General features: G+C 36.9%; 1 non-coding gene across 1 annotated transcript; it reads right to left on the minus strand.

Annotated features, from left to right (window-relative positions):
- Window positions 1-9,516: 9,516 nt before the first annotated feature.
- Window positions 9,517-9,589, minus strand: TRNAK-UUU (transfer RNA lysine (anticodon UUU)). Its single transcript has one exon. It is a non-coding gene; the product is annotated as a tRNA-Lys (tRNA).
- Between the last annotated feature and the right edge of the window lie 14,117 nt (window positions 9,590-23,706).

Genomic DNA, 23,706 nt, shown 5'->3' on the forward strand with positions numbered 1-23,706 from the left:
TCTTGAAGACTATGCATTTATTTAATATTATGTTTTATTGTTTATTAGCTAGTTAGAATTGGTATTCTAGTTGACCGGATTTCAAGGATGTAAACGTTTGTAGATGTGTAACGTTAGAAGAATGGGTCAGTAGTTGTACCGGTTCCTTAGGAGAGTTGAGTCTTTTTCTTTGGTTGTTACTTTTCACGTGTCTTTTGTAAATGTTATAAATAGCCTTGGATTTATCAATAAAAGTATTGAGTTTAGAGTCTTTCTCTTCCACTTCAACATATTTAGTTTACTTCTTTCTTTCTCACATAGATCATACAACAAAACTTTGTTTCTTTTCTTGTTTCTATCTTGGCCTGATATCCAACAACCGGTTTCAACCCGAACCGAAACCTATCTTAAACCGATTTTGACTTTCGTTGATCAAACTGAACCAACCCAAACCGGTTTTGAGTTTTAAACCGGTTTATGCACCTCTATTTGCAATTGAACTTTCTTTTGACGGATTTTCCGACAAAAATTCTTGCAACCGCTTTTTTTAGCAAGAATGTGTACGTTTTGAAACGGAATTCCAAATCTCTTTTGGGAACCTCATAAATTAATTGAATGTCATCGCAAATTTCGATGCAAATTTAGCAAATGTTTGAAACTTGCATGTCCAAAAGGTGTAAATTAGTCTGTTTCAGAATAAATGTTACAAATTTGAAACTTGCATGTCCCCAAAAGTCTTTGACATTTCTTGTTATATGCATTTCTGTAAAGAGACTGCTAACTATAGAACACGAGACAAGATCAAATCTCTTTAGCTTTTATGTTTCACTACACTTTTTAAATTTACCAAAACGACAAAAAATAATTAGTTAATTCTACACTTTTTACGTTTTATAAAATGGCCGATCAAATCATGAATGCAAAACTTGCTTGTTATTTATTTATTTCTCCTTTTCTACGATATAATTTTGAGTTTTATAGTAATTTAGTGATTTTATAAAATATACCTATGAGGATAAAATTACAATAAAAGTAAACTAATATGTATATATGCGTTTGAAAATAAAATTGACATACCTTTAATAATATAGATTGAAAGAAAAAAAAGTTGAATGCCAATATAATGTTCATTATACACACATAGCTATATAAATATACTAGGTTAGAACTTGTGTAATGCACGGGCTGGTTAAAAGCATAAACACACATTTCAATTTACAAAATTTATAATATAAATTATAAGATGGATCATAGAACATAATTAATTATTGAAATTTTATAATATAGATTATAAGATGGATCATAGAACATAAATAATTATTGAGTTTTAAAGGTGATTTGATTCAGTGATTTTTATTTTAATGTATTAAAAACCGGATGTGGTACAGCCCACTTTGCATAATGCTAGTTTTTCAGAAGGCGTGTTTGCACAACAGTAACAAATTCATCATCAAATTTTGTCACTAATGATATTTTATATTGCAAGAGATTGATCTAGTTGGGTAAAGGAAAACAAAGTCACCGTAAAAATTTTATAAATTTAGAAAACAATTGCATCCAAAAGAGGTTTAAAAGTACTTTATTGGGGCAATTCCCCAAATAAAGTTTTTTAACCCATCTACTATCAACAAAATGAAATCTAAACAATTTGTTCCAAGAACCTAACCTGATGACATACGTTTTATGACCTTACAAACCAAAATACCAACTTAATATTCAAAGTAACTGTACGTTTCAAATTCAATACCAACATATACAAAAAAAAACATGCAGGTTTCAATAGGATATTTCCTTGAAATTTATAGTTACCATCTTTTTGAACTGACAATCATTGTGAGCGCTAATCAGTCTGTTCCATCTTTCATTTCTTTGACAAACGGGCCAAACTTTTTATGATCTAGTAAGTTTTAACCAACTTGTATCCCAGAATCCAGATATCAACAGCACAGTATTACTATAAGTTTTCCAGCAATACAAACCAAGCATGTTAAGTATTTAACCAACTCCAATGAAAGACTTAGAATCAGAAAATATACATTATGACTATAAAATAATAATTAAAAAAAAAGTTTTCAAATATAGGAATCTTATGTTGGCGAAGTTACCCTTTGTTGACTATCCTAATCATACCGGATAGTAGTTTTGACCTGGTAGAAGTCAACTTTAACCAAGATGCCGAAGTTAACCAAATTATCTATTTCTTTTAACATTTATAATATGACCAAGCTACCCTTAAAGTCAAACAACTTTATGAAGCTTTTGAAAAAGTTCAAATTTCTCCCACAAATCAGAATTAATATAATTGTCATATTTAACCAATTTTCTTTTTCTTTCAACATATCCATATAAATCATGATAAGTTTGTTTTTCAAAAATCTTTCTAACGCATAAACTTGGCATTAACCTCCCCAAAATTTTGATTAAGCTTTTGTTAGAGCAATAAAGTTGCCATGGTGGAATTTTTTTGGAAAACTTTGAATTCAAACTCATGTTGTCTGGTTACTATCTTACCCTTTTCCATGGTTGCATTTCTTTGGTTAATAACTATTAATGGCAACAATGATGTTGACATCCACATCTTTGAGGATTCCGACGTAGAACACAGATCCCCTTTCCTACGTAGTGATAGCAACTAAAAATTTAAAATTCATTTGAATTTGTGAATATTAAAACATAATCAAAATCCTAACCAATAAAAAGCAATTTTTATTAGTTCTAAAAGGATTAAAAATAGACTACATGAAAATAAAAAAAAAATATAAATAATGTTTGTTGGCGAGTTTTACCTGGAATGGAGGTTGATTCAACTTCCCCTTCGATCTCCCAATTGGTTCTCATTCACTGTTTCAAAAAAGGGATTGTCATATCAGATTATAAGACGTATTTATAAATGTATTTAAACCTTATATTTATGCAATATGATGATTATACATGCACCAAATCTCTATTTATCAAGTAGTAACTCATGCTGGCATATCAAAAAATGCAGTTGGGTAGAGAATAGATTTTGGATTATCATACAAAGCATTCTAGTCCTACATATTAACAGTTTTTAAAGAAATGCATCCATTAAATTTTGGTTTTGAATATATGAATAAACAGTTAACAGAACAAATGTTCAAGAAGCAAATTTTACTTAATTATATGGTTTTGATTAATGATTATATATGTTGTGATGACTGCTATATAAACTACAAATTTTAAATTGAGTTTGATAATTCCCATAAGGTTGAATATATTATGCGACAAGAGTTTCCCGACTAATCTGAAGGGAAAATTCTATAGGGTGGCAGTTAGACCTGCAATGCTATATGGAACAGATTGTTGGGCCATCAAGAAGGCACAAGTGCGGAAGATGGAGGTAGCAGAAATGAGAATGCTACGTTGGATGTGTGGGCACACAAGGCTAGACAGAATAAGAAATGTTGTGCTTCGCGAGAGATTAGGGGTGGCGAACATAGCAGACAAGATAAGAGAGTGGAGATTGAGATGGTTTGGACATGTAAAGGGAAGACAGACGACGAATCCTGTTAGATCCGTAGAAAACATTACTATAGAGGGGAGGAGGGGTAGAGGACGACCGAAATTGACTTGGGATGAGAGGATTAGGCATGATTTGATAGACCTAAACCTCTCTGAGGACATGGTTGAGGATAGGAATTCGTGGAGAAGTAGAATTAAAGTTAAGGATTTTTAGAGAGAATTGAATACCTTAGGGCTTAGACTTAACTTATTTAGGTCACATACCATAATGGTATTTCCCTTACATACTTTATTATTATTATTATTAGCTTTTATATTGCGGTTAAACTGTGACCTTTTTATTAATATTATTATAATTAGTAGTAGTTTTTTATATAACTGTTAAACTTTGATTTCCTTTTTTTGCTTCATACACATGTTCTTAGAGCCGAGGGTCTCTCTGGAAGCCACCTCTTTATTCCTTTGGATAGAGGTACGGTGTGCCTACATCCCACCCTCCCCAGACCCTACCTATAGCTCTGCTGTCGGTGGGATTTTACTGGGTATGATTGATTGATTGATTGATTGAAAATTAAATCATCTAGATTGTTTTAAAGAAAAGATTTTGAGATTATTTAGTTTCCAAACCTTTTTCAAAAGCGGATACTAAAATACAAAAATATAAAAACAAAAGATTTAGAGATTGTTTAGTTATTGCTGTGTGTGTTTGAAAAACCTTCATTCCGAACCACCGCCACTTTCATTGTTCGTATTTAAGCAAAGATTTATTGAAATGATCAATTACATACCTCGAAGATTGGATGATGAACAATGATGAGTTTGACAGGAGGTATGATTTCCTCTTAATCACAACAGCTGACTCTACATTATCACAACCTGCAAATCAAGCAATGTAAAAGAAACCTTAGCATAATACGCATAAAACACTATAGAAACAAAATAACCACATAATTATGCAATATAAGGTCAGATTGGACAGAAATCATACACTGTTGCTAGACAGATTTTAGGGTTAGATTGATAGCAGCGAGTAAAGGAGATAACAGAACCCAAACGATGGATTTGCGTCTTGCTGACAGCAGAACCAAAAATATCAAGAAAAACCAATTCCAGATATTAATCGAAGACATGTAATTGTAATTGATCGTTTGAACATGTTAATAGAATTACAAAGATTGATCGATTGAACCTGATTTAACCCGTGATGTGAAAGTGAATTGATTGAAACAGATTGAAGCTGGAAATAAGATTGAATATGTTTAGGTGAGATGATTGAAGATGTGAATCAAATTACAAAGGTTTGATATTTACTTGTTTAGTTGATTGCTAGGGTTAGAAGCTCTGGAATAATGAAGATGAAATCTCGATCCTGAATTTGAAAGGCGACAGACGTGATTTTTTTGATATAACATTGAATTTTGAATTTAAATTAATTAAAAAATAATATAAATTGACATGTGGCATTTTGGAGGCATCTTGTTAACTATAAAAAAAGGAAAGTTTTTAAAAATCCATTTTTTTATTATATAGGTAGATTTTACAATTTTGATTGCGCATAACTCAACGTGTATGTTTAGATATCGAATTCGCAAAAGATTAGTTACTTGATTAAAGATTTTCAAAATTGGTGAATAAGTGGAAACTTTTACAACATTAATCTATTTAAACTAAGGTATACATGAAACTTACACGGTTACACTTTAACGTGAAATGAAGCATATTAAGCAGTAAACAAACAGACCATCTGACCTCTGCTAAATAAAATAATCTAATGCTTGAGTTGTCACATTTCTTAACTTTCAGACAATCGAATTTATATTGGAATTGCTACAACCAGACGACCAACAACACAGATTAACATCTCCAACACAAATCCGCAATACAGACCACCCGTCACTGACGTTAAGTATGTGTTATGACACTACCGATATATAGTATTTTTAGGCCCGAACACTAATTAGTTGATATCTTGTTTTCAGAAAAATATGTAACTAATTATCTTTGGAAAACATATGTTTTTCTATCACAAAGGTGGGCCCGTAACCTCATATGATTAAGGTGGCCGTCTGGTGGGTCGCTGAATCGTAACTCAACCAATAAGATTTGCCACATTTTGAGTATTTGTTGGACCCACAACTTGACCTTTCGGACCATTCTAAACCTGTTATTTTAGGGGTATTTTCTATTTGAATATAATCTGGTTTTGAGTCATTATTATTGTTATTTAAAAGTCAAACTATATATATTAAACAATCAGTTGATCATTAGAAATGCTTGCATTGATTTGTTTTGCTTTAATAATTATACTTATGTTAATTCATCTTTTGATTTATCAATATATGATTATCTTATGTACGTTTAGTAATAAAAACTAAGTTAATTTTTTTGGGTTAACAGTTAAATTTAAGTTATTCATTATTGCTACGTCCTGTTTGTATAATTTCCATAATTAAATGACACATCTACATGGCTTTACTACTCCCTCGGAAAATAATAGTTATCCATTATCATGTTTATGGATGTTGTTGGGTTCCGTCTACCTTGTTTGGTTACGGTTTTAGTTGATATAAAAAAGAGAAGACGCAGGCCCGGCTCCCAAATTGGCTAAAAAAATTTGGGCCGAAGGCGAATATAAATTCGGGCCTAAAGACTTAAGTAAAATTTAAAATTCGATAACTAATATAAAAGTAAATCATACGATGATAATTGTAATTTCAATACACAAAACATAAATATTGTAGCAAAAATAATCTAAACTACATGCCTAAACGAAACGGGATGCTCTCTTAGCATTTTTTTAAGCAAAACTCTCGATCAAGTCTTGATAATTTTTGACTACCCGATAGGTACTTGTATTTAGGAGGCATTTTTTCTGAAAAATATACATATATATATATTAGTTAAATTAGTTAAATGTGTAATTCTTAGTCTTATTCAACAAACCAAGTAACCAACCCTTCTGCTTACAGCTTACTGAAACCATTTACTAATTTAGCAACTAGCATATAAATAACTTAACAACAAATCAACAAGACGTAGCGGCGTTGTGGCGGGCCGGAGTGGACCGTGGACGGACTGGACGACGACGGTAACGGGTTCACGGCGGTGGTTGTGGACTGTGGTTTAAGGGTTTGTATGTGAACGTCATCTTCGCCTCCTGGTCTCCTCCTAATTCCTAATCTGATCAACATAATGGGCTATGGGCCTGAAACATATTTTGGGCAGGAAACTAGGAAAGTGTAACTAGGTTATTGGGCCTAATATTAAACCGAACAGCAGCTAAAAGAAAGAAGAAAAACATTTTTTTTAATATATACATATATATATATATAATATAGTTTTTTTTTAAATTTTCGGGCCTACCGGAAAGTCGGGCCTAGGTCCGTCGACCACCCGCCCTTGCCAATGGCCGGCGCTGAGAAGATGGGTGCAGGCCAGCTAGTAGACCGCCTCTAAGCCCAGCTAGTAGTTTGACATTTCTTATTTAATAAGTTACAAACCCTAGCCTATTCTCTCGTCTAACAAACTATGCATATTTTTTTAATTTAAGGTAATCAGGTAAATACAATGTTTTGAAACCCGAACCGGACCGGCCGGTTCGATCGGTCCGACCGGGAACCGGTATATATTCCGGTCCGGGTCGCATCATATATCAGTTTTCTAATAACCCGGCCGGGTTTGCGGTCCGACCGGAACCGGTGAACCGCCGGTTCAACCTGTAAAACCTTGTTTATATTAAATCAAAAACATAATTGCACTAAGGGAATCGAACCCAGGCCAATTTCCGAGATGATGGTTTAACACAAACACCAATAACCAACCAACCAAGCCTTAATTATGTTTCCTATGCTGAATATTAATCCTATATATTGAAAGTCTGAAACAAGCTCTATACATGTAGTGGGCCTAATGGCTGCTAACTTATTATTTTTTACACAACACACATATATATATATATATATATATTGGGAAGTATATAATGAAAACTCACTTAAGTTGTGAAAATCCGTGAAAACCCTATGTAACATCGTTTTTTTTTGTTACACACGCAATATATGTTGTAACATTTAATACAAAATATCGAAAACTAAAAAAAATGTTTTGCTATTTTTTAACATTTTTTTACTAATTTTTATATATATTTTCAGAAGAGAGAAAAAATTATATTTATATTTACATTTTTTATTCACTTTAATTGTGGACCACAAGATTTAAAATTTAATTAAAAACATATGGTTTAGAATGGGTTTCTAGAGTTTTCATAACTCAAGTGGGTTTTTATTTTAACCTTACCCATATATATACAAGGTTTAAAAGTACGGAATCGCGCCTCGAGGCGTTTTCCCACAGCAGGCAACACAAGGCGTAAGCTCGAGACGGATTTTAAAAATGGATATAAATATTATATATCTTATTAAAAAAAATACTTAACATCAAACAAAGAACTTTCCAAAATAATTTCATCATCAGATTCACTAGTCATGAAAAACACACAAAGTCTAAACCATAATAAAAGACATAAGCTTTAAACTGACACCAAAAGTCTAAAACATTAAAACACATAAAAAAGTTAGGGTTTCCCGCCTCTTTAACGCCTCAGCCATTTTTTTTCCGCCTCGGACGTTTTTTTCCGCCTCGGCCATGAAGAGGCGTACGTTTATTTCTAAACCCTGAGGCGCCGCCTTAAATTCGCTTTGCAACCGCCTCGTACCGAGAGGCCGCCTCACAGCGTTTTTTTAAACCATATATGTATATATTAATATTAATTATGACGCCATCCCGGTCAAAGACCAGTCCGCCCTCCCGGGTCGGTCCGACCATTGACCCGGTAAGATAACCGGATCGCCGTCCTGACCGTGTCTAAAAACATTGGGTAAATATTACACAACTATGTAATTGTAAGATGTTTTTTTATACAGAGTTGATAATTATTTATATAGTAGATATTACTTTATCATCCAAAAGTATTAAAAAATAGTTTTAGACTCAAATACATTTTATTCTTAATATGAAAACAGTGAGAATCAATTTTTTGTTATTATTAGGCTTGTTTTTATAACTGTTTGATGTTATCTTTTGTTCATATTCGCTGATTTTCGATTATGAGATTTTATAAGTATTTGTTGATTTACCATTTGTTATTATTAGGTTTTTTCTTTTGATGTTATAAGTACTGTTGTTATTAATTTGTTGTTAATTTTGAGTCTTTTGTTGTTATTATTTTGTGTTTTCTTTGTTCTTATAAAACATTGTTTATGTAGATTGATATTGTTTTCCGCGCTCTCATTTTTGATAGATTGGTATTGTTTTCCACGTTCACATGTTAAAATTATTTTGTACATAAACCGTCCCTTAAAAAATATATATAAAAGTCAAATTCTCTATTGCAAATAGAGGTGCACAAAAACCCGAACCCGAAACCGGACCCAAAAAAATACCCGGAACCGGTGTTTTTATATCCGGCTTTTTAATACCCGAACCCATACCCGACCCTACCCGTAGGGTACGGATAAGGTATGCATTTTAGTACCAAAACCCGTACCCGAAACCGGACCCAATTTATACCCCCGGTAATACCCGAAACCCGGAACCAGTTACATAGCCGGAACCGGGTTTTTCCAATACTCGAAACCGGGGTTTTCAAATACCCGATCTATACCCGAAAAATACCCCTAAAAATTGTAACCCCTAAAAAATCCAATCTATATCCAAAAAAACCGGGAAAAAAAACCCAAAAATAGGGTTTTTTCAATACCCGAAAATAGGGTATTCAAATACCCGGCTTCATACCTAATGCACAGGGTATGGTTTTTATAGACAATACCTGGATCCGAACCCGTGTATTACAAATACCCAGTCATACCCGAACCCGGGTTGTTGAAAAACCCGATTTGTTCTCCTCTGATTGCAAACGTAGAAAAGTATACATGCATCGTTGATCATTGTGCAGGCCCAAAGGCCCTACTAATTAGGTCGTTCGTTTTTAAGGCCCGCTAGACTGATTTGGGCTAATATGGACACTGAGTTTTTAATTCATGAGGCGAAAAAACACATCGCCATCCGTGGGACTCGAACCCACGACCACGTGGTTAAAAGCCACGCGCTGTACCAACTGAGCTAGAACGGCTTCATACCGATTGTTGATAGGTGTTCTTCTAAAATTAAACTATTAAACTTAACTTGTTTTGACATTATATTGACATAAGTTGATTGGCATAATTATTTGATGGCTAAATAACATCTCGTTGGTTGACCAAACTTTAAAATTGCTATACTTAAAAATAGTTAATGATTATTTTTTGGAAAAAATAGTTCATCATACCAAAACAAATAGTATTACCTTGATTTAATGTTTCCTCTTTTTTTATCCAAAGAAATATAGTTTTCACGTCTATTTAGTGAATTGGAAGGTTATGATAGGCTGATAAAACAATCAACAACCTAATAGAGGCAGATCCGTTAGTTTCCAAGTATCTTTCCATAAGGACCATCACGAGATGCCATAGCTTCACAATATGTTCTTGGAACCAGACTTAGGAATAAAGCCAAGTTCCGTGCCTGACATAGATCAAGCCCGTCCTACCCAACCCGCGGGTACAAATCAGGTTCAAGTTTCTCAAGAAAACAGTACCCTTAGTATCATTGTTAAGTGTCACATAGAATTTTATCTCAATAATAAAAAATGTAAAGTATAATTCAGATCTATCATATCTTTTTTGTGGGTGAATAACCTTATTTTTCTGACCTAGACTGTAGTAGACTTTCGGCTCTCGAGCGACCAGTACAATCGGGCATCTACCAGTTTGTAATCGTATAAAGACGATAACACGATGAAAAGGAAAAGAAGGAGAAAAGAGAGAATTCTTATTGCTCTGGAATCAAAAATTACATAAAAAAGAAAACAAACAACCTATATATACAACTACATATGCGCTCACACCCCCCCCCCCCCCTCAAGAAGGTTGAGAAAACCCCAACTTGCGCAAAAGCTCATGAAAATGAGGCCTTGGTAAGCTCTTGGTAAACAAATCTGCAAGTTGGTCAGCAGTCTTCGTATGTATCAAATTGATGAGACCCTCTTGTAATTTCTCTCGAACAAAATGACAGTTAATCTCGATATGTTTTGTTCGTTCATGAAAAACCGAGTTCTTGGCAATGTAAATTGCAGCTTGGCTGTCACACTTGAGATTAACCGAAGTAATACCAGGAACATTAAACTCAGTAAGAATTCGAGTTAACCAAGTAAGCTCAGTTGTAACATGACGAAGTGAACGATACTCAGCTTCAGCAGAACTTAAGGAAACAGTGGGTTGTTTCTTAAACTTCCAAGAAATTGGAGAACCACCAAGAGAAACATAAAACCCACTCACCGATCGTCGTGTATTAGGGCAAGCTGCACAATCAGAATCACAGAAAGCCTGTAATTCAAAAGAAGGATTGTTGTTGAAAAATAATCCTTGAGAAACCGTACCCTTTACATAAGAAAGGGTATGAAGAGCTGCATGCCAATGAGGAAGCTTCGGATCTTGCATGAATTGACTTAAGAACTGAACAGCAAAAGCAATATCAGGTCTTGCATGTGTAAGATAATTGAGTTTCCCAACGAGCTTCCTGTATTGTAAAGGATCATTAATAGCAAGACCCTCATGAACCATGAGCTGGAGATGATGAGGTAATGGAGAATTGCTAATAGAAAGATTGGAAACATCAAATTCTGATAGCATATCTCGAGCAAATTTGTGTTGAGACATAATCACCCCATTAGCAGTTTAAAGAACCTCCATGCCCAAAAAGTAATTAAGATGCCCCAAATCTTTAATGTTGTAAGAGGAATCCAGAAAAGCTTTAAGAGTATTGATCTCCAAAATGTCATCAACATATACAGCGACATAAACCACAGAAGATCCCATAGATTTTGAAAATAAAGAATGATCATTCTGAGAACTCATATAACCTCTTGTTTTCAGAGCAGACGACAATTTTCCATACCATTGTCGGGAAGCCTGCTTTAAACCGTATAACGACTTCTGAAGTTTAAGAACTTAACGATTAGGGAGCTCTATACTAGGGGGCAGTAACATATAGATCTCTTCATCTAGATCCCCATGAAGAAATGCATTATTAACATCAAATTGAAAATGAGGCCAATTGCGTTTGGTAGCAACAGCAACAAGACTACGAATAGTAGTCATTTTAAGAACAGGAGAAAAGGTCTCATTATAATCAATACCTTCTTTTTGAGTATCCACTCTTACTACCAATCGGGCTTTACTATGTTCAACTGTTCCATCTACACGGTGTTTAACTTTAAACACCCATTTGCTCTTAATAGCCTTCTTCCTAGGAGGAAGATCAACAACTGACCAAGTACTAGTATTCTCAAGAGCCTGAAACTCCGCTTTCATGGAATCTTGCCATGCAGGAATAGTTGCAGCTTCTTTATATGAAGTGGGCTCATGTAAATCCAATATAGCTGAAGTGAGAGTTTGACTAGAAGGAGAAAGTTGAGATGCAGAACAAGAAATAGAAGAGGAGCAAGAATTAGTGACAGTATGTAAGCAATGAGGAGAAGAATCAGAATGATTACAGACATAATCATTCAAATAAGAAGGAGGAACAGAAGTTCTGGATGACCTTCTAACAGTTGATTCATTAGAAGGAGGAACAATAGTATCAGAGTGAGCGGAAGAATTAGGAATCGAATCAAGGTTTGTATGAGAATCGGAAGCAGGAGAAGGATCATCAAAAAATTGATTGATGAGATCAATAGATGGAAAAATAAAACGTTCCTTAGAGTTTGTGATAGAAGGAAATAAAGCTTCAAAGAAAATGACATCTCTTGATATGATGATCTTATTTGTGTCTAGATCATATAATCGATAAGCCTTCTTACCAAGAGGATATCCCGGAAAAACACAGGGAACAGCCCGAGGTTTGAATTTTTCTCTTCCATGACTTAAAGTGGAAGCATAAGCAAGACAACCAAAAGACTTCATGTGAGCATAAGAAGGAAGCTTTCCTGTTAAAACCTCATATGGGGTTTTATTGTTAAGAATTTCAGTGGGGAATCCATTGATCAAATGTGTTGCTGTTAAAACACAATCACCCCAAAACTGAACAGGAAGTTTAGCTTGAAACATTAAAGCTCTTGATGTCTAAAGCAAATGTCTATGCTTTCTTTCAACTATACCATTTTGTTGAGGGACAGCTACACACGTTGTCTGATGAATAATGCCTTTGCTTAATAAGTAAGCACGCTGAACTAATCCAGTTCCAAGTTCAAAAGCATTATCAGACCGAATACATTTGACAGTAGTGCCAAACTGATTGCTAACCATTTCAATGAAATATTGAAGAATAGGAAAAGCATTGCTTTTAGTGGAAAGCAAATGTGTCCAAGTGGTTCTGCTATAATCATCCACAATGGTTAAAAAATATATGAAGCCATTATAAGTAGCTATATGATAAGGCCCCCAAACATCAATATGAATTAGCTCAAAAATTTTGCTAGTAGAGGTGGAGCTAATTGGAAATGGTAAATTATGTTGTCTTGCCTTGGGACAAATATCACAATGCTTGATAGATTTGAAAGATGAATTAGAAATGAAAGATAGCTGTTTCAATTTGTAAACTGGCAAATGTCCTAGACGATTATGCCAAGTTTCAACAGTTACAACAGAATTACAGGTTTTATTTAAAAGAAAAAAACTATCAGCAAAATTCTTGGTTGCTTCAAGAAGATAAAGACCGTTGAGCATCTCACCAAGAACCAGATGACTCTTCAGAAAAGGGGCCTGTAAAACACAATTGTTTTTAGTGAAAAAAACAGTACCATCAGTATCAGAACATAATCTTGAAACTGAAAGAATATTATTTCTAAAATGTGGTACCAAAAGAACTCTAGGCAAAGAAGGCTTATAAGTTAAAGGAACAATCATATACTGATGACCAGTAACACTGGTGCCATTAGGAAGAGTAATAAAAATTGGATTTTGCAAAGAGGAAATGCTTGAAAACAAATTTTGATCATGACACATATGATCATTTGCACCAGTGTCAATAATCCATTTTGAAGAAAATTTGGAAGAATTGCAAGACATTATACCTCAGAAAGAGTCATGATTGATGGTTGTGGCATTGTTGGCAGCAACAGAGGTCCCAGATTGAAGATTGTTTTGCTACAACAAAACCATCAAATCATGGTATTGTTTCTGGGTGATACCTTGCTGATCAGATTGATCATTTTTTTCTTGATCCTCAACAAAGGTTAGCAAATTTCTTTTCTTTGTTGAATTTGAGATCTTTTAGGAATCCAATAAACTTGTAACATTTATTCACAGAATGTCCATTTCTTTTACAGTGAGTACACACCAAAATTCGTCTATTTTCTCCAGTTCCACCACTCATAGGTCCTCCAGTATTAACATGCATAGAAGTAGAGGACGTGGTGAAATCAGTGGTGGTGGTGTGAATTTCTCTCTGTTTTTCATCTTGTATCAAGATTCCATAAGCACGATCGAAAGAGGGAAGGGGCTGCATCATCAGAATATTGCTTCTGATCATGTCATAATTTGAATTCAGTCCAACAAGAAACTGAATTAGCCTTTGATCTTCCTATCTTTTAGCAAAAGCCTGAGCAGCCCCACACGTGCAAGAAGGAATGGAGTTTACAGCATTCAACTCGTCCCAATAGGATTTCATTTTAGCAAAATAAGTAGCAATGTCACTACTTCCTTGGGAGATTTGACAAAGATTCTTCCGAAGTTGATAAACTCTAGCACCACTTGCTTGTCCGTATCTAGAGTTAAGCTCGTTCTAAAGAGTTTGAGCTGTTTCGGCATACAGAACACTATCACGAATGTCATGATTAAGAGTGTTAAGGATCCAAGATATCACCATATCATTGCACCTTTGCCAAAGGGCAAGATGTGTTTGATTAGTTGGCATAGGGACGATATTATTAATGAATCCAAGTTTGTTTTTAGCGGAAAGAGCAATAGACATTGCTCGTTTCCAAGCTCCATAACCATTCCCGTCAAAGAATTTTGAAACCAGAATCATGCCTGGGTGATAGGAAGGATGAAGGTACAGAGGATTAGATGAATCAATTGTAGTATTAGGGACTTCCATTTAAAAAGAACAGAATACGATCAAAGAACGAAAAGAAAAGCACTTATGCGCAGAAATCAAGACCAAAGAACACTTATGCGCCGCATAACATATGGATAAGTAGACGTATGCGCTGAGATCAACATATGTGCTAACAAACTTATACGGTGCATATGTTAAGGACATGTGTGTTGAAATGAATAGAAACAAATATTGACATTTTGGATGGGATTTAGAGAATGAAACTTTGTAGGGTTTAACACAAAAATATAAGAAACAATCGGTGAAAAAATGAAGGAATTTGCACGGTTGAAAAACCAAGAAAGAGACAAAAGAGATGAAAAAGAAGTAATATATGGAAGAAAAAAGAATAAAACCAGCTGAAAAGAAGAAACAACATGAATATATTGATCAAAAGATCAAGAAACAAGAGAAAAAGCTAATGATGAAAAAAAAACACCGGAGAAAAGAATGAAAATCCGGGTTAAAACGAAGAGTAGCCCTTAATAACCATGCTCTGATACCATGTAATCGTATAAAGACGATAACAAGATGAAAAGGAAAAGAAGGAGAAAAGAGAGAATTCTTATTGCTCTGGAATCAACAATTACATACAAAAAAAAACAAACAACTTATATATACAACTACATATGCGCCGCATATGTTGAGTAAACATATGCGCCGCATATGTCAACATATGCGCTCACATAATTACCTCCTAAAGCATGTCTTCAATGTCAGGAATCTTTCTTAAAGATAATGCCTCAACAATATTAAATATTAATATTGTTAATTCACATCGGATATGCATATTGAGTGTTTTATACACTTCATTCTTTTTTCAAATTCATCACAAATAAATAGAAAGATAAATTTAGTTTTCAGTTGTGAGGCGGTCTTAACCCAACCTAACCTAATTTTCATTAGAAAACTAATTTTTCTTCTTTACATACAAATCCCAAACAAACGCAATTTTTCACACTCATTAACAACACAACTTAAACCAATTTTTAACTAAATTAATAATAATAAGCTTTATGGTTATTTTTAATTCTCTAATGGTATTACAAATAAAAAATAATTATTTTATATCGAAGTTGATAAATTATTTATTTTAATTATAATAGTTTATGAATTCTAGATTTTTTTAAAAGGTAAATTATTTGAAAAGAGATTAGGAATAGAGTTGGAAATAAATATCGATCATGTTAACACTTAATATTATCCATTGCAAAAAGATTTTTTTTATAACTTTATATATATAGTTCTTTTGTAATCAGATAATGTGAAAACTTTTGTATATACTGAACCCATAGTATCATGCTTGTCTCAAAGAAATATCAAAACAAATAATATAAAAATACCCAACCAAGGTTGGTTGGGGGTGGTTGGTTGAGGAATTTTAGTTTTCATTTTTTTTTAATTTCTTGGTCAACCAACCAAACAAACGAGAGTGGTCTTAAGGCTGAGGGGTGTGGGGGGCGCGAGTGGGGGCGCCAGCCAATAATATTGTGACGTGTGGCAGAGAGAGAAACTTGATAAGATGGGTGTTGGTAGTGGTGCTCGCGCCCCGGGGCATGGTGTGGAGGGGCGCGAGTGGTTTTTTTTTTATTGTTTTATAAATGTATTAAAATAACGTATTATTAAAAAAACTCATAAATTATTTAAAAAAACACACATTAATTAAAAAAACACATTAATATCTAAAAAAAAATTAAAGTACTAAAAAAAAACATTATTCTTATTCTTCGGCTTGGTCTTCTTCGATCAACCTCTTCCGGATACGTTCCTTTTGTTTTTCCATCAGCATTTGGTCGACCGGATTTAGGTTACTGAAGTCTCTTGTAAGTAATTCCAAATCTCTCATTCTTTTTTTTTCCTTTTTGTCATTAGAGACCACCTCCATGGTTTTGTTGAATTTATTGAGGGATTCAACAAGATCGTTGATGTTTACGGCTTCCCCCTCAGCCGGTTTTTTGCCCCTGGCGTCCCTTCCCAATGGCCGCCTCCTCGGCGGTGAAGACGTTTCCTCCCCCGCAACGTTTAGGTCGAATCCAACCCGGCAATCCGACCCGGCGGAAGTGCTGTACGCTCCAGATGAACTAGTTTTAGTCCGTTTCGGCCCTACTTCCGCATCAACGTCCGGCGCCACCAGCTCAACCCACTTAGAACACCTTCTCAACCTCTCCCACACCTTTACATCGTCCCACGTCTTCACCGTCCCATACCTCCGCAGGCACTCCTGCCTCCACTCTTCGACAGTGAAATTATAAACCGCCAAATCGTCACTGCCACTTGGTCTCATACGACCGGCGTTCCTGTTGAACAGATTAGTAAACAAGCCGACAAATTTTCTGATTTCGGTCCACCGACCCGAAATCATATCGGCGTTCCGCTCTGTACTCCCAACGAGCGAATAGAACGTCTCCCTAACCTTTGTCCAAAAGACCTTGCTCTTTTGGTAGTCCGCTGCAAAATGCATAAATAAATTTGTATGTCATTTAACTTTTTTATTTAACTTTTTTATTAAAAATCATTTTTAAAAACGTTAAAACAATTACCGCAACGCCGATCCTCAGAAGTGACTATCCAAGCCCGACACAGGGCTTCCTTCTCATCCGATGACCACGGAGTGATTTTCCGTTTCGACCTTCCGGTCGAAGCCGAACCCGACCCGTCCGTTGCAATTTGTTTTTTCCGGTGGACGCGTCTTCTTTGTCCCGCAGCTTCACCTTCTAGTTCTTGTGTCTCCGGAACTACAAAGTTAGGAGACGGTTGTATGTTGGATGGTTGAAAGCCGGATGGTTGTTGCGACCCCGGATAAAACATCGCTTGGTCCGGTGCCGACCATAAATCGTCGTAACTGTAATCTGATTCTAGGTTTGGGTACCAATTTCCAGCCATGTTTTTAAAAAAAGGTTTGGAAGATGGGGTGATTTTGGGTTTTGGGTGTGGTATGTGATATTGGTATGTGATATTGGTGTTGGTTTGGGTTTGATATAGGTTGAATAGAGAGAAAAAAATCGGGGTTTGATTTTGGTTTGATATTGGTTGCAATGTATGGTATTATATAGAGTAAAAAAATCTTTTTTTTTTAATAAAAAACGAGCCCAACGGCTCTTTTCACGCATTCCCAGACCTCTTTCACGCTCCCCCCAGCCGCTACCCCACCCGCGCCTGCCTCTTTTTCCGCGCTCGCGCCCCTTTCGCGCCCCTCTCGCGCCTCGGTGGTGTGGTCCTCGCGCCCCGGGGCGCGAGCGTCTCGCCTCTTGCGCCCTTTCTCGCGCTCCGCACCCCTCAGCCTAATACTTGTAAAAAGCAATGGGGGCACTCTTGGTAACTATTTAATATTTTGTGGATTGACCATATATCATTATTCCTTTGTTTGAAGTATATTATATGGTTAAAATTGAAATACGACCTCTTTCTTGCAAAAGAAAAGATATGCTTAATCTGCAAATTATGCACCTTTTACCGACATATGAATGCAAGGGTGTCAGCTTGTATACTTGGTCTACACTTGTGGAGGAGAAGGGATATGTTATTCGTACACTCTTTGGTTATCCACACACCCTACATACGATCGTATAGGGGCTATACTATCGTATGGAACCCCACTTGAAAGGATGTGTGGATAAGTCAAAGGGTGTGTGGATAACCGGTGTCGGAGGAAAAACTTACATTTTCATATGTATATATTTAGTGGACACTAACCAACAACACATCATTCATTAGCATTGGAAATATGGACCGCCCATCCATACAACTCGATAGCTTTGTTGGTACATTTTGTCCTTTTAAAATTGTATGGCAAAAGGAAAATGATTTTTTTTATTAAAGTAGTTGGTTTAATATAAAAAAAATAGTTTTTAGGTAATTGACAATGGAGCAAATGAGATTTAGATGTCTAGTCATCTGAGATGGTTTAATTTAATTCCTCTCTTCTAGTGGCAATCCACGTAGGCGACGACGTGTAAATGTATGGTGACTGAATCAGCCATCTGAGATAGCTAGATCCAACATTAATCCTTTACATATTATTCTAGCACGTGGCACCGCCATATGAGACCAGCCATTTGAGATAGTCGAATTCATTTCCAATCATAATAACCTCTCACGTGTGTATCGTTGGTGTAACATAATTAATATGTCAATTCTCACCAATCAAACGACTATGTGAACTTACTAAATATATTTATATTTTACAAACTATTTCTAATTATCCTAGTAATAAAAAAAAGTGTTCATTGGAGCATGGAGTGTTGTATAACCGTCGTTATTAACGGTTCGGTTTGGTTCGGTTTAAGAGTTTAACGGTTCGGTTTTGGTTTACGAAAATCAAAAACCGTTACTAATGGTTTGGTTCACGGTTTAACCTAAAAACCGCGAAAATCGGACCGTAAACACCCCTAGTCACACCACAAACAATTAGTTAAGATTAAACCAAGCATATATCACATTATAACAAGTCAAAAGATTCTCTTATACATTTACCATTACCATAGTGTCATAGCACATTACATCATGAATGGTAAGTATCTCTACTCTAGACATAGAAAGAGGACAAGTCTAAAGTCTAAACCACCTTTAACATAAAAAAAAAAAGGTTTCATTTTTAAATCTTATTGTCCATATCTTCAATCATCATCTTTTAAGTCAGTCAGATTTTGAGATTTCTCATCTTTAAAGTCGCTTGCTGAATCTTCTTATTTTAACTTACTACTTTAATAAAAAAATCATTTTCCTTTTGCCATACAATTTTAAAAGGACAAAATGTACCACCAAGGCTATCGAGTTGTATGGATGGGCTGTCCATATTTCCAATGCTACATGAATTGTGTGTCGTTGGTTAGTGTCCACTAAATATATATGTTGGATCTTATTCTGGCTGGCCGGGGAAGGTTCCTAACGACTATAAGAATGGGATCAAAGTAGCGTTAGTGTGAAAGTATGTTGTATGTAATATGTGTTGTCTTGAGTGAATGAATTACAAAATGTTATCTCATCCTTATTTATAGAAGAGAGTGTATGTACATATGGTCCTATGGTTTATGATTTCCGGCCAGGTCCTTCGGTCCGATCTTCTTTCCCGTGGGCTTTTCTACCTTCGTAGATCTTTATCTCCTGGTCACTGCCCCCTATCCCTGGTAATGCGTGCCTTGGGCCACTCACCGGATCGGACGTGTTGCATGAGTTTCCCTCTCATTTCATTTTCCCTCCAAACCATCTTCTAGAACCTTTTGTGCTTACTGGTCTCATCTTTGTTGGGCCTTGCTTGGGCTAGGACCTGCCCATGAGCCTGTCTTATAGGTAGGCTCTTCAAGTCCTCCCAGTCTATTGTTCTCGTTATTTATGACGAGGACCATAGACTCATTTTGTCTTTCTTGATCCTCATTTGCCGCTTTGTCCTTGGGCCTCTTCTCCTATCGGTCTATTTTCTTCACACCCCTTGTTTTTCCTTCTTCGGCCCACTTGAAAGGTCTGGCCCAATCTTCCTTCCTTTTGAATTTTGACGGTTTTACCTTCCCAATGTCAATAATTAACCGCCCCCCCTTGTCATTTCACCATTATTGATCCTCTCTCTTCCAACTCTCTCATCCGACGGTTTTCCGGCGACTTCTCCTTCCTTGCATAGGTTTGTCTTCTCTTTTCTTTGTTTCATTATGAGTCGCGACGACCGCTCTTCTATCACCTCGACCATGTTCTCCGTCAGAATGGTTTCCCTTTTCTCAACTTACCGTATTCCTTTGTCGTTGTCTCCTACCCTTCCTGGGCCAAACGAGACGGCTTGCAGCCTCCCTGGGTTCATTGCTTTGTATGCAAAAAACCTTGAGTTTGCGAACATTCGTTACCCATTAACTGAATTTCAAATTGCCCTGTTGAAACACCATCGACCATGCTTTTCTCAAGTTCACCCCCTGGGTTTTCTTCGAGTGACTCAGTTTGAGGTTGCCTGTCATGCTTTTGGTGGAGATGCCTCTGTTACCTTTTTTCGCCGGTTTTACCGTTTGAAGGCTGACGGCGATTGGTATACTTTTGAACGACGGGCGAATGGTAAACATCCCCCTTGTACATCTTATATTCCTTCTGGGTTCTATCCTCGGGAGTGGAAGAATGATTTTTTCTTTGTTTCTTCCTCCTTTGCCCCCGGTCTTACTCGTCGCCGTCACCTTGGTTCTCATATCGATGACCTTGCCCCCGGCTTCCCTACCGCTCACGATTCACTTTATAAATTGTTGGTTAAAAATCCCACTAAGGCCGCTACTTATCCTGAACCTCTGCTGTACATGGTGGGACTGAGTCAAATCTGGCCAGATCCGTTGACATGCCCAGCTATGTTTTGACGGGGACCGAGGTTGGTGACCTTTTGCCTCCTCTTTGGCCTCGTGTTTTCTATTGTTTTTTACTCTCACCTGTTTTTGTTGTTGTTTTTTTTTTGCAGAAATGGATTTAATGGAGATTCTTCAGAAACGCCCTATGAAGGGTGCCGAATTTGTTGCTCTTCCTATTCATGCTGATGCTTCCACCCCAACTTCTCGTGTTGTTGATGCTTCTTCTGACTCAGATGCTCCTGGATTTTCATCTGTTGCTGAAGATTCACTCAAGCGGAAGAATGTTGCCTCTGACCTTTTTGACTCTTCCTTAAAGAGTCGTCTTCGCAATTCCAAACGTTCTTATCTTGGCTCTTCAGGTTAAAGCTCCTCTTCTCCCCATGAAGTTGTTGATGTTGACAATGATTTTTCTTTCAAGGTTCCTGATACAATCCCCGACCCCGTTGCTGCTCCTGTTTTCACGAGTAAAGATCATGTTGTTGCTGAAGCTGACCCCAAAGGCAAAGCTCCCATTGCCCCCAAAGTTTCTTCAAATCCTTCCTCAGGTGATCCTCCCCCTGCTGATCTTTTTGTCCTAAAATGGTCTTTGACAGTGAATTCCTCCGTTAATACCTCCCATCTTGCTTACGAATTCCTTATGTGTGTCATCCCCCCTGTTGACCATGCCCACGTACAAACCATGCCTCCGGATGTTTTGGCTGGTGAGTTTGGTACTTATTTGTATCGCACCTTACTGCTGGGTACCTCTCTTCGTCAAGGGTTTGTGGATGTCAGTGTTGCATACCATAATAGTCAGGAAGAGGTTGCAAGTTTGAAAAAGTCTGTTAAGGGTTATATTCGACGGGTTGGGGAAATGCGAAAGAGAGTCAACTTGGCCGAGGAGCAAAGTTTGGAGGTTCCTAGGTTGAAAGCTGCCTTAGAGTCTTCTTACAAGCAGGTTTCTGACTTGACTGCCTCTCTTCAGCTTGCCTAGGAAAAAGTTGCTGAGTTTGATGCTGTTCAATCCTCCCTTCTTGACGCTCAGGCCAAGATCTCAAAGGTTTATTTCTCTTCCTTCTCTTTTTCTCCTCTTTTTCTTCTTCTCTTCTTTTCTTATGTCTTATATTGTTAATGCAGTTTGAAGAGAGTCCTCCCCTTGTGAAGATTCGTGAATTGGAAAACCTGCTTGATCATGAACGTTCCGAGCAAAAATCTGTTGTTGAGCAGCTATAGGTTGTCAAGATTCAAGGGGAGCAAAAAGTTGATGGCTTGTCGAAAGAGATTGAGTGGCTGCGGGGAGAGTGCTCTCATCTTCAGGAGGTCGTCTCGAAGCATGATTATGATCGTAAGTGGCTTGTTTCCCAAGGTTTTAAACAGGTGTATGACCGAGCTTTGAGTTGTAGGGAGACCTTGGAGGTTTGGGACAATCTTAATCGGACAGTTTTTGCTTCTGGTTTCCAACATGGGCTTCGGGCAGGTTATGAACATTCCTCTCGTGGTATTTCCCTGCAGGAAGCTCCCTCGTTTTCCCCCACTGCGGAGGCAGAAGCTCAGCGAGCCTTTGTGGCTCTTACTCTCACGTCCCTCCCTTCATTGCCCAAATTTCATCGGATACCGAGATCTCTGGTGTGGATATCCAAGCCCTGGCCTCGGTCGTCGATCCTCCTTCTCCTTTGCCATAGGTTTTGTTTTGATGATTTGTTTTGGACAAGTAAATTTGTGTTGGTTTGTTTGATGTGTGTTTTTAGACAATGGTATCTCTATGTGCCCCTGTGTGGGAAAGTTTGAACTTTGTATGTCTTTGTACTTGAATATGTGCGACTATGCTTGGCGTGTGCCTTAGTATTATAGTTTTATGTTTGTTGGTTAACCATTTAGCCTACCGGCGAGGCTTTCTCCCTTGTTGGGAGCGTTTCGTGAGTATTTACGAGACGGGCTCCTGTGTTGTACTTATTGCATTTTAATGAGACAGACTCATTGTTTTGCATATTGTACTTAAAATACTTTCTTGCATTAGGATCATGTTTACATCATGGCTATAAGAAAATACAGTTTAGACTTTCTTGTTTTTTCCTCCCGGAGAGGTTCTTTGTTTTGTTTGATCCTTAGCCCTTTTGTTAGTGCCCTTAGGCGTAGTACTTTCGGAGTTGCATGGAATTCCAAGTCCTGGGCACCTCTTTCCCTGTCGAATCTGCCAATCTGTAGGCCCCTTTATCTCCGGCCCAGATTACTTGATAGGGCCCTCCCATTTAGGCCCCAATTTCCCTTGATCTTCCTTTCTACTTGCCTTGTTTTCCCTTAACACCCAATCCCCTTTTTTGAACTTGACCTCCCTGACTCTTGCATTGTAGTACCTTTCAATATTTTTTTGTATTCCACCTCCCTTCTCGCTGCTTCCTCCCTCCTTTTTTCCGCCAGGTTCAGATTCAACCGCAAATCTTCCTCAGCTCCCCTTTCCCCTTGCAGAGTTCGCCGGGTTGGTGCCCAATCTCTGCAGGTATCATAGCCTCCGTTTCGTATGTTAGGCTAAAAGGTGTTTCCCCTTTGCTTGTTTTAGGCATTGTTCTATGTGCCTATAAGACATGAGGCAACTCTTCCACCCATGATCCCTTTTCTCTTCCTAGTCTTGCTTTAATTCCTTCTACCACGCTTCGGTTTGTCCTTTCCACTTAGCCGTTGGCTTGGGGATGGGCTACTGACGTGAAATTTTGCTTGATTTTCAGTTGTAGGCACCATTCTCTGAATGGGTTGTTGGCAAACTGCTTCCCATTATCACTGACTATTGCATATGGTAGCCCAAACCTGCAAACAATGTTTTCCCATA

Source organism: Bidens hawaiensis, unplaced genomic scaffold (assembly GCF_021521415.1).
Source record: "Bidens hawaiensis isolate Kalapana, Puna unplaced genomic scaffold, B.hawaiensis_p1.1 tig00023609_1, whole genome shotgun sequence".
Lineage (NCBI taxonomy): Eukaryota > Viridiplantae > Streptophyta > Magnoliopsida > Asterales > Asteraceae > Bidens > Bidens hawaiensis.